The sequence below is a fragment of the Ambystoma mexicanum genome, chromosome 13 (genome assembly GCF_040938575.1).
Source record: "Ambystoma mexicanum isolate Mex_15411 chromosome 13, UKY_AmexF1_1, whole genome shotgun sequence".
Classification (NCBI taxonomy): Eukaryota; Metazoa; Chordata; class Amphibia; order Caudata; family Ambystomatidae; genus Ambystoma; species Ambystoma mexicanum.
The window spans coordinates 172,546,865-172,559,263 of NC_090938.1; the positions used below are offsets into that span (position 1 = coordinate 172,546,865).

General features: G+C 39.2%; 1 protein-coding gene across 4 annotated transcripts in view; it reads right to left on the reverse strand.

Annotated features, from left to right (window-relative positions):
• LOC138521035 (potassium voltage-gated channel subfamily A member 3-like) overlaps nt 1–12,399 on the reverse strand; it is a 279,474-nt gene that overhangs the window by 166,119 nt on the left and 100,956 nt on the right. The window contains exon 2 of one of the 4 annotated variants that reach the window (XM_069633543.1): nt 11,738–12,068. The exons of the other annotated variants lie outside the window; for them this stretch is intronic. The gene's annotated coding sequence lies outside the window, so the exon portion shown is untranslated. The remainder of the gene's footprint in view (nt 1–11,737; nt 12,069–12,399) is intronic. 4 annotated transcript variants of the gene reach the window in all.

The window sequence follows — 12,399 nt, forward strand, 5'->3', positions numbered from 1 at the left end:
GCTCCAGCTGACAGCTGGAGGCCGCGCGGAGAGGTGAAATTCCACTAACCCACCAGCGATTTCTAATTAATAGATTAAGGTCCCAGAAAAGCTTTATCCACTATACCACCATCAATATTATTTTTTACTATTGATTTCAAAGACCTACAGGCCTTAGAGGAGTCCAGCATCCCGGGACCCAAGCAGGGTCCATGTCGGAAAAGGGGAGGTGTTGAACAGGTTAAGAAGCCAATCCTGGGAGCGGGGTGGGATATTTAACAAGGTGTGTGTGAGTGTGTTGGCTGGGTTTGTTGGGTGAGGACAGGAGGCAGTGGAGGACATCCAAGAGACCAGTGGAGGCGAGACCAACAGGAGTGCAGAGGCTTTTGTTAAGGGGGGGGGTCTGTGGAGTGTTTGTGTGAGAAAGAGGGGAGTGTGAGTAGTAGAGGTAGAGTGGGAGTAGTGATGGAGTGGAATAGTAGTTAAGGACGAATGAGTAGTAGTAGTTGGGAGTAAAGGTAGTAGGGGAAAGATGTAGTGAGGGAAGAAAATAGGTGGTAGAGTGGTAGTCGGTAGTACAGGGATGAACAGGGCACCATATCCCTGGGTTCTGTAGTAGTGAGAAGGGTGTAGAGAGCACCTTATCCCTTAGAGTCCCTGTGGGTCGAACAGGGGCTAGTAGAGTGTGAACAGGGCACTATATCCCCAGGTTCTGTGAGAGTGAGAGCAGTGTGCAGGGCACCATATCCCTGAGTGTCTTGTAGCAGTAACGGTGGGAGAGAGATGGTGATATTAAAATGGACAATGGACATGGTCAAAAAATGTACAAACTGATCAAGGTCAAAGCCATGGCTAGTGGCCCATTTATATGTTAGCAAATCTAGTCAAAGATTATGGCCACTGGCCAGCATTGTGCTAAAGTCCATGGCTAGTGCCTGTTCTGTGTACTTAATATACAGTGGACACTGTTTGTTTGTTTGTTTATTTATTTGGTAATGCGCGCCAAACCCTTAGGTAGCCGGGCGCAACAGTATACACTATACATTGAAAGCTGCATACACTGGTAAACGCCAAAATCTATGATTGGTAGCAAGTTAGTGTTTTAAAATATTCAGTGAACATCAGTGAAAGTTGTGACCACTGTCCATAACTGAAGGCCATGACTAGAACCCATTCATGTGTTAAAATATATTTGGCCATGCACAATGACCATGGCTGAAGGCCATGCTTAATGCCAGTTACTGTTGTAATGTAATAGGTGATGTCATCAGTGATGTGATCTGTGATGTTATCATTGTGGTCACAGTCTGTGTAAGGGGTGCGAAGTTAAGGTGGCTTTAGCTGAATTTCCAGGGTTTTGTTGTATTAAGTTCTCACCTTAATGTCCCTGCAACTAAAGTTTTTTCATTGAACTTCAAAGGTTTCGTTATCATGTATTTCTCACCTTAACGGCCCTGCAACTAAAGTTTTTTCATTGAACTTCAAAGGTTTTGTATTGCCCACCTTAACGTCCCTGCAACTAATGTTTTGTCCTTGAATTCAAGGATTTTGTCATTCCATAGATTTTAGAATGCTTCCAGACCACTAGCATGGTCTTCGGCGATGGCCAGTGGGCATGGCCTTTGGCTGTGCCCACTGTCCATTTTAAAAGGCTACCAGACCACTAGCCATGGCCTTCGGATTGCAGGCTTTGAGAACGCACAATGTTTTTAGGCAATGCTCAGTGAGATAAAATTATTTGCCGTGGAGCACACACTTTGGTTAAGCAGCGTTCTCCAAGCGCTATACCCTTTTCAGCACCATCATTTTGGCACGGGCCGATTTGGCACAACCATTCTGCACAGCGCCCATTTCGACGCACCCTTTTCGGTGCAAATGCCATTCTGGCTTATTATTTGGCACGAGGGATTTTTGGACTTGGCTGACATTGCAGCCACCTCTAAATGCCCTCATGCTAAATAAGATCACAGGACTGCACTGCAACAAACCTTGCCACCTCCCACGTGCATTGCTTTCCTTTTAATTTAATTTAATTTAATTTAATTAGTTGAATTTAAAAAAAGAAACATACAGCCTTAAACCCTGTTTTGCCAGACTTCGAGGCCCAGCATTTAACCACCTGGGCCACAATGGCTTGGTGCTTCATGGGGCATACATTTCGTACTTAGCCTATCATTTAATATGTTCAATGATAAAAGGCTAGTTATGAAACTTGTGAAAATCCAAACAATAGCATAATTGTAGCATAATGGTTAAGTGCTGCTTCTCGAGCTCCTTAAGGCCAGGGTTCTCTGATAGCAGTTTTCAACATAAATGTGATTTTTTAAAATTATTTTTCTTCTGTTTTATAATGTTGCCCAGAGACGGTGTAGTCCTCTTTTTCAATATATGTGCAGTGCAAGGGGGAATATGTGGTGTGAGGGTGTGCATGTCATCTGAAATGGTGTGCATGGAATGTGTGTGGGTTTTATGTGAGCGTGTGTTTGTGTGTACATGGTGTGAAGTTGTTTGCGAGGGATATTTGCATGCCATTTATAATGTTGCAGAAAATACATGTGTTTCATGTTTAATAGGTGTTCAGTTCAGCAACAATGGTTTAATACATGTCCCATCCTGTTTTATAATGTTGCAGTAAATAAATCTTTTTCACGTTCATTCCACATTGCAAAATGTAAAGTGCCTACAGGTTCATGCCAATTGTGACCTCTCGTGACAAAACATCCTTCTGCTGAGAGGTACAAAATGCAAAATGCCTGCTGGTTCATGCCACACCAATTGCAACCTCTCACGCCAAAACATCCTTGTGCTGAAAGGTCCCTGCCCCAACTGGCTGCGTCTAACTGGGTGCGACCAAACAGAAACTGCAACGAAAACGTCACGCCATAACAGAGGCTTTGAGAACTCCCATGTTTTTAGTTAATGCCCTGTGCAATTAAATTATTTGATGAGCATCACCCACTTTGGTTAAGCAGTGTGCTACAAGCCCCTTGTTTTATGGCCCTTCTCTTGGTGACTGTTGTGATACATTGCACAACCCCAACTACCCGCATTTAAGACGCACAGAAAAGGGTAAAAAATGATCGGCTGCAAGAATAAGATATGCCCAGGTAATTTTGCCCCATTGCAACAATCAAAAGCTGGCACCCATGAATATACGCACAGTAAGTGGCCACATATTTTAAAGTGAAATATAAAAATGTAGTTCAATTGACCTTCTCCTTTAAGGAAAGTGTGCTAGACAAAATAGCAATGGACATTTTAAAAAAGCTATGAACACCAGAAAAATAATCTCAGAGAGGAAATCTTTCAATAAATATGCTTGCAAAGTATAAAAGGTGCTCACCTTTTGAACCCAGCAATCTGTAGTGAATTATTCAATGGAAAACAAAATCCCAATATGAAACTAGTGTGTGTGTGGGTTTGTGGGTAAGCGTCTGCACTGGGAACATGACAACCTGAGTAAAATTCTGGTATCCAAATACTTGAGCAAGCTTAACAACCTCCAAAAAATCCAAAGGGTTGCATCCGCCATCTGAAAAAAAGTTATGCTCTCCACCTACATGTGTCCTTTACTGGTGCCCTGTAAAGCAACCACAATCAGGGGAAAATAACTGCACCAGTGTCCTGGATTGCAAACGCTCTTGCCACATCATGGGTAAATCCTCATGACTTACTTGCCCTCTCATCATTTACCCTCCTCACCCCCATGTATGTCTTTCAACAATACTCTGTATATAAAGCTAACTTCAAAAGTACATATACCATAGTGTCACTCAAATATATGAATCCTTATAGAACTGTAAGGCAAAAGTGTACAATTGTGACATTATTCCCCCATCTTGACTGTGAGACTACAATAACAAAAAATGGTCTCTGAGTGTAAAACTTTAAAGGACTGACAGTAACCGGTTAAAAAAAAAAAACAGATGCTGTGTGTTATAAGATATTTAAAACTTTGAGAACTCACAATGTTTTTAGGCAATGCGCAGTGAGATTAAATTATTTGCCATGGAGGAGACACTTTGGTTAAGCATTGTTCTCCAAGTGGTACACACCTTTTCAGCACCATCATTTTGGCACTGTCCGATTTGGCATGGGCATTCTCCCACAGCGCCCATTTCAACGAACCCTTTTTGGCGCGAAAGCCATTCCGGCGCAATTATTGTGGTGCAAGGGATGTTTGGACGTGGCTGACATTGCAGCCATGTCTAAATGCCCTCATGCTAAATAAGATCACAGGACTGCACTGAAACAAAGCTCACCTCCCACTTGTGTTTCTTTTTCTTTTAATTAAATTAACTTAGATAAATAAATTTTTAAAAAAACACACTTTTCATACTTAGGCTAGAATTTAATATGGTGAATGATAAAAGGCTTGGTATGAAACTTGTGAAAATCCAAACAATAACATAATTGTAGCATAATGCTTAAGTACTGCATCTCAAACTCCTTAATGCCAGGGTTCTCTGATAGAAGTGTTCAGCATAAATGTGATTTTCTTTTATTTAATTTTTTCTGTTTTATGAAAAATGTGGATGCTCTGTGTTATGAGATATTTAAAACTAAGAAAACTCACAGCATTCATGGCATAAGGGTCACTTGTTTTTTTACCTTGAGCTACCGGGAAAAAGCAGAAAGAATGCAGGGAGTAACGGTTTGAAAAACATATAGTTTGCTAAGGTTATGCTTCAAAAACGTTTGTAAGGAACATGAAATATCAGTTCCCGAAGAGGCACTCTTCCAAATACCCTACTGTCTGACTGTTCCGAATGCTATGGAGGCGGTCCACATTATGTAAGTTTATTTTTGATACCTGTATACCGAACTGGCATTACATTTTTAATTTCGAAAAAAGAAAAAATGTATTATTGCTAATGAATTACAAGGTTTCTGTGCCGTTTAAATTTTTTTCCCCATTATGGAGATTGCACATTGTCGTCGTTTGTAGGGTGCCATTACATTTCCCCAAATTAAATTAATATTTAGTAAAAATGGTATGTGTTACAACTTTGGTTTGTGCAGAGGTTGCGTATTGATACACGTTTTATTTCCCCTTTCCTGCTCAGGTACTTCCAAAGAAAATTTTTATTATTGATAATGACGTACCACCTTTCTGTACCGTTGACATTTTTTTCCCCTTTATGGCGATTGCATATTGTCTCCATCTGTAGGGTCCCACTACATTTCCTCCTATTAAATTCATTTTTACTGAAAATGTTATGTATTACAATTTTGGTTTGTCCAAAGGTTGCCTATTGACACATGTTTTATATCCCCTTTCTCCCTCAGCTACTTCCTTCCCTAATGTGATTGTCATGGATTGCAGCTGCCGAGTGATGACTTTTTTAACTGTCAAATGCAACTGTTCGTCACCCGTTCTCTGTGCATTATAATTCAGTGGGATGACCGTGTCGGACCTCTATGTACTTACACTGCTGTCGCCATAAGGAGTAACATTCCATCCTTTCTGGTGGTGTAGATCACAGCGATTGATGTTGTCTTGCAAATCAATGTGCGAGGAAAACGACTACTGTGCCGACAACGCATACTTTCTGTGTGGGAAAACAACAACGTGGCCATCACCATTAACATTTTCATTGTCGACCAAAGAGACAAACTTACTATTTCTATGGAAATGTGAATAGGGCGATAATTTTGCAGTGAAATAAAACGACTTTACTAATTGCATTGGGCGATGATTTCGCACAGTTTATTGTGTAATAAAACTATGTTACTGATTCTTAAATGTTAGTTTTTTTTTTTTACAAATTTACTCTCCTATTTCAAAATGTGGCGTGCTACGTTGCATGTCGTAATGTGTTCTTTTGTAGGTGATGCATCATGGCACGTAAGTCCTTATGGACGCATTTGTTTATGCTGCCAAGGAACGTTATAGAAAAAGGTATTGCATACCACTTGCTTTTGCTACGGGAGGGTCAGGCCCATCTCATATGCTTTAGTGCCGTCAGGCCAATTTCTGTCACTCAGATGCCCTATTAACCAACATTAGGTCAGAATGATTAGTATCTTTCTAAAAGAGGAAAAATGAGGTATGGTGCACTGAAAGTGTTTGCTGTATAGAAATGTTTGTAAAATAATACATGGTTACACCCTCCCAATACACATATCTTCACACCTTTCGACCTGTACCACTTACGAAATGATGTGTCGGGAGGTGAGTGGTATTTCTGACGTGATTGCGCTTGCCATCACAGAGTTTGTTGGGATTTTGTGCAGACGTAAGAAGACTACTCGTTTGCATTTTGTACGCATATTTTTCCCCAAAAAAATTACTGTATGTACAACACATGTATGTACAGGTCATTGTCAACGACTGAAAAGGTTTATGGTGTGCATGTGGTAGTGTTTTGATATTTGACAAGTGTCGTCATGTACATAACAAATCAACGGTACAGATTCCGTCTCTGAGGGGTAGGCTCTAGGTATGGTTAGTGGCCACAATGTCGGGGATGTGGGTACTGGTCATTACTGGAAGGGACAAAACATTGCATTGAAGTCGCCATCTCCACCAGGGACTGGCTTTCTGGTAAAGGTCTTGCTCATAACGACATACTTCACAAGGAAGAAAAATGTGGTCCTGCCATTACGGTCACACAGTTACATTCAAAACAAAGGGGTGAAACATGTGATGTCGTCAGTGATGTCATCAATGACATTTGTGATGGCATCTTTCATGTTCTGGGTGGTAGTGGTAGCAGTGGACAGTGCTAATGGCAGGAGTGGGTGCTTAGCCTACCATAACTGGCGAATTTCAGGGGTTTTTAGGTTGTAATGTGAACCGTAATGGCAGGCTGGAAAAGTTTTTTTAGTGAAGAGCACAGGTTTTTGGTACGACAACTTAACCATAACGTCCCCTTAACAAAGTTTTTTTGTAGTGATATATATATATATATATATATATATATATATATATATATATATATATATATATATATATGTACATATATATATATATATATATATATATATATATATAGTTCCACAGGCCCCTGGCCCACTTAACCTGTGTGTGTGTATGTGTGTGTAGGGGGTCAACATTTAATGCATGCCTCTGAGCATACTAAAAATCAGATTAACAGACAGGCATAGGTAAGGAAGAATTGATCCCATGAGGGGCTATTTAAGCTCTACTGTTGTCCTGTTTTTCAAAGGCTTCATTTCATCCCTCCCTGAGGAAGGGAAGAATGCCACAAAAGCTTGCAAATAAACTACTGTGTTAGCCTAAAGATGGCATCAACTTATTGTTTTCTTTCAGATCAACTCTTCATTATATAAATATATGTATTTTCAGTGAAAAAACACTATTTAAGAGAGAGCTAAGGCAATCAGATTTAACGCAACAAAGCCTCTGAAATTCAGCACTCCAATTCCAAGTAAGTCCACCTTTGCTAAGTGTTCCCTGTTTCGTGGGGTATAACCAGAACGATAAAATCACAGATTACATCACTTGTGACATCACGAATGACACCATCCCTGACATCACTTGTGACATCACTTGTGACATCCCTAATCACATCATACTTGACATCACTGATGACATCACTCATGGTGTTACTAATTACATCATACATGACATCACTGATATCACTGGTTTGATTAATTACATTTTGAAATATGATAATTCTGCTTTGTTACCAAACAAACATGCACATATCTCACATGTTCACAGTATATTGTATTCTGCCCTGTTTCTTTAAATGTAGTGCACAGTGCACAATTGTGAGAAAATACAGACATTATCACAATGAATAATAGTATATAATCATCGATGTACTTTGGATATTAATCTGTTATATTGGAATACAAAATCATAATTTATTTTCAAAAGATATTAGTACAAATATTAGTAATACAATTGCAATGCCTATAATTAAATGTTTAGATTGTAATCTTCATTTCTTTTGTATAAATGTACTTTTGTAGGATAAGTAACTGAATGTTTGGGTATATTAACCACCTATCACAATGCACATGGGCCCATACTTTCTTTTATATATGATTCGTTTTTTATAAAACTTGTAAATGAGAAAAGAAATCTGTTCATGTAATGTTATTACAATAAGGAGAACTGTAAATGTAAATGTTTACATTTACTTTTGTCATAAAATGTACTATTAAACATGTTTCTACTTCTATCTATTCTTATTTTGTTGACTACAACATATACTTAATATATTATGTTTGAAATACCTGAAATAGTTTTATCTTAATCAAGTACTTTCCCTGCACTGAAGTATTGTCATTGCATACTAATTCATGAAAGTCAAGCCATTTGTATAATGTTACATAATTTATTTTACATTTTAAAGTTGATCAGTACCGCAAATGGATGCTTCACACGTAATCATATCATACTTGTGTATCAGCGTTTTGTTCCATGTCATGTTGTTATTATTGTTAAGTACAGTAAAATAAAATATGTATCATAAGAGGTGAACACGAATATTCTAACTTATGTAATGTCATATGTGATGAAATTATTGATCTCATCAGTGATGTCATGTTTGATGTAATTAGTGATGCCACCAGTGATGCCATTAGTAATATCATCTGTGATGTCTTCATTGTGGTCATACAATGCACAACAGGTGGCACCTAGTTAAGGTGGAGTTGCTTGAAATGGGAGTGCTAAATTTCAGAGGTTTTGTTGCATTACATTTGATCCCGGGAAATCGAATTTTAACTAATATTTTTACACTGAATTTCAAGGGTTTTCCTATACTATAGTATCTTCAGGACCCACAAGCCATGGCCTTCAGTCATGGTCAGTGGCAATGTTGAACCAATAGGTTTATTTGCGTCCACTAGCCATGGTATTCAGCCATGGACAGTGGCCATGGCACTGTACATGTTGCATCAATAGGTTTCTTTGGGGCCCACTAACCGTGGCCTTCGGAACGTGGCCACTGTACATGTTCTGCCAATAGGTTTCCTTGGGGCCCAGTAGCCATGGTTGTCTGCCATGGCCATTGCCCCCGGCCTGTACAAGTTGCACCAATAGGTTGCTTTGGGGCCGACTAGCCATGGCCTTCATCCAGGGGTCAGTACTCGTTCTGTTAAAGTACAGCAGTCCAGAATAAATTAATGTTATTAAATGAGCTATCAATGTTTCATCAACTGGTTTGTCATGCTGATTTAAAACTGCCTGGCGAAGTCCTGCTAAGGACAGAAAGCGTGGCCTTTTGGAAAATGTTTTCACTGTTATTTCCTTCTCCATTAGTTGATATTAAGCCAGTTGGAAGAACTTTGATAGTTCTTTTAATAAAATTAATGTATTCTGCACTGCAGCACTCTAACAGAACAAGTGCCTGGGTTTTCTTTTGAAGTCTGCTACAGTGTCAGTTACTTCAGGCACTCATTAGTGGTCTTATTGTGTTTCTGTTATGCTTAGGAGTTGCTTTCGTTCTGACCCGGAGGCACCCACTACGTTGCAATGAGGCTGAGTGTTTCTTATATGAAAGTGGAATTGGAGTGAGATATATGTATACTACCACCAACTATGTTAATGTTAAAGATCATTTGTACCGTGCACTATCACCACCAGGGTGGTCCCCTGGCGCTCTGTCGGCTCTGAAAGAGGGAGGGAGAGGTGGGTTAGTGGGTGGAGGCTGGAAAAGTGCAAGATTGCAATGATGTGCTGTTGGCAGCCTCACTGTGTGGAATGGCAATGGGCACCTCTTTTGCTGCCCCCATGCCAATCTTTTTATGGCAGGTGGGAAGAAGAGTACTCCGATTTCCCAATGTTGAGGAAATATAGAGACAAAGTTGTATTGTGGTGTCGTTATATGGCCAACTTATTTATTATCTGGGATGGGATGCTGTCTGAGCTCCGAGAGTTCACATCTATTTTGAGTGAGAATGATAAGAACCTTACAGTTACAGCCTCATATAGAAATGAAGAGATCATTTAATTAGATATCAAAATTACAATAGATGCTAATGGTCTCAAAAGTGAGCTGTATAGAAAGGAGACATGCACAAATTCTATATTACATGCTAGAAACTAAAGAGTATTCCACTAGGTAAGTCCAAATATGCTAGCAGGAATTGCACAGAGCATGCTGATTTCCTCAGACATTCTAGAGATAGGGCAATGTGACTCTTTTCTCGTCAGTATCCTAAAGCATGGCCTATGATAAAGTAAATCTATTGGATCATAAGTATTTGGTGGCAGTAGACTCCTGCACAAGAAGAATGAGAGAAACCTGTTAGATATATCACCACTTTTAAAGGCATCAGACGTATTTTGGACAAGCACTGGTGCCTGTTAACCAATGATGAGAATCTTAAGGGGAGTCTAGGTGATAATGTGTCCATTATGTTTAGGAAGCCCTCTTTTTTATGTATGTTAATCTCAGCCAGAGGTTGTACTAGCAAATCTAGGTTGGAGGGCACTGCATGGCTATGGGAAAATCAGAAGGGGTTCACGAAATGTAACTAATGGAAAGCATGTCAATATGGCTCTGATGTTAAGGAATATCCAAACCCCAGAATAGGAAGATTGGTAACCATTAAGAAAAAGATCACCTGTACCAGCAAATTGTAGTGTATGTGTTGCAGTGTGCCTGCAATAAGTGGTACATTGGCAGCACGATACAAGAGGAGAAAGTTTGTGTTCTTCAGCACATTAGAGCCATTAAAAACAAGGATCCCAGTTATCCTATGAAGTCTCCTAAGAGTCATAACAAGAAGGAACAAAAGCATATTTTTGTGGGAGAGTGGAATGATGTATATTCTGTTGTATTTCTGCCCTCCTTTTATATTGATTTCTTGTTAGAGTTATTTCAAAATATCTGCTTTTTTGCTTTTTGTAATTATATTCACTTTTTTACTCACACCATTATTGGGATCACTGGGCAGTGTGGGAATTGTTTATCACATTTGAAGTGAGAAGTGTAAGATATTTTGTCTTATTGGGGTAAATGTGGGATTTGGCGGTTTTTGCTTACCATAAAAATATTGGTGGTAATTTGATGGTAAATTAGTCTTGCATTTAGATTGGGTTTGGCCTCATATTATTTTAGTGACCATACCTTGTTTGCTTATATTGGTGGTCATTTTAGTGGTATTTTGTTTTGCGGTATTTAGTGATGAGCATGGTTTTCTTCCTTATACTATAACACCATCATAAAACAAAACCTTCCTTTCTATTAGAATACCTCCCAGTGGTCTATAGAGAGCCTCGGACCTATACACTGTTATAACCCAATAATATTAGTTAGAGCGCCACCTATAGTTTGTGGCTGGTATTACTGGCTTATATACATCCAGTAATCTGTGTCATAAAGTATCACTGGTTTATATACATCCAGTAATCTATGCCTTTCCCATCAGCATGCAAGAAAAGGGCATTCATCATACCGCACACAAACCTTTGCTTATCTGTTACTTGACTTGCATTGGTAAATTGGCAAATGCACTACTGCACTAATATGAGCCTCCCCTTTAGACCTTGTCTATTGAAAATAATTCACAGATGCATGAATGACACAAACTCACATTTGTTTTCATAGGTGCTTATTATATTGAATTACAATTACATGTCATCAAGTCTTACCATGGTTATTTACAGCAGCCTCTGGAATACAAAAAGAAAACAAAGCAGAACAGGCAGGTCTATTTGAAACGTAGATTAATATTCCCACATCCTGCAGTAATTCCCTAACTTTTCTACACTGTAATAATTTGTAGCCAAACATACGACGTTCAAATGATCCTCACTTGGCACAAATCTTACCGAGATTAGCACTTCTTTGAAGTTCTCAGTACAGCCTTGCTCCACTCGCAAAGGCAGGCCCGGTCAGCGCGAAATGCTTCTGTAAATCTTGTGTGGGGAGCACAGCGAGATACTTCTCCCAGCCAGCGCTCTGTAACCCCTCTGTATAACTCCTCTCTGCAATTTTTTCCATTAGCAAACCTCAGATTCTTCCCATTTTTTTTTACGTGGCATGTCTGCAGACACTTTCTTCCAATCAGGTTAAAAAGAATGTTTTCTGCACCACCCTTCATTTTCAGAACAATGAAATCATTTTATGTCCTGCCGCCTCTTTCCCTCTGCTCTCCACAAGCTGACACAGAAGAAAAAGAAAAGAAAATGCCAGTGTGCATTTAAAATGCATTTCAGTAGTGCCATCAAAACATGTATTTTCACCTCATTTTGCACATGAGACTACATTATAATGTTAGGGAAGTTAGAATTAGTATTTAGTAATATTAATTAAGTTAGTCAGTTATATGATTAATGTAGTCTCCATGTATAAGGCATCACAGAAAAAAATTGGTGCACTTCATTCTCTGCAGTTTCAAGTTGGGGTTGGTTGTGTTATAAATTCTGTACTTTGCATACTACCACTAAGGCTATATTATACTGGCTAAATAAAAATTCTATACTACTGCTGG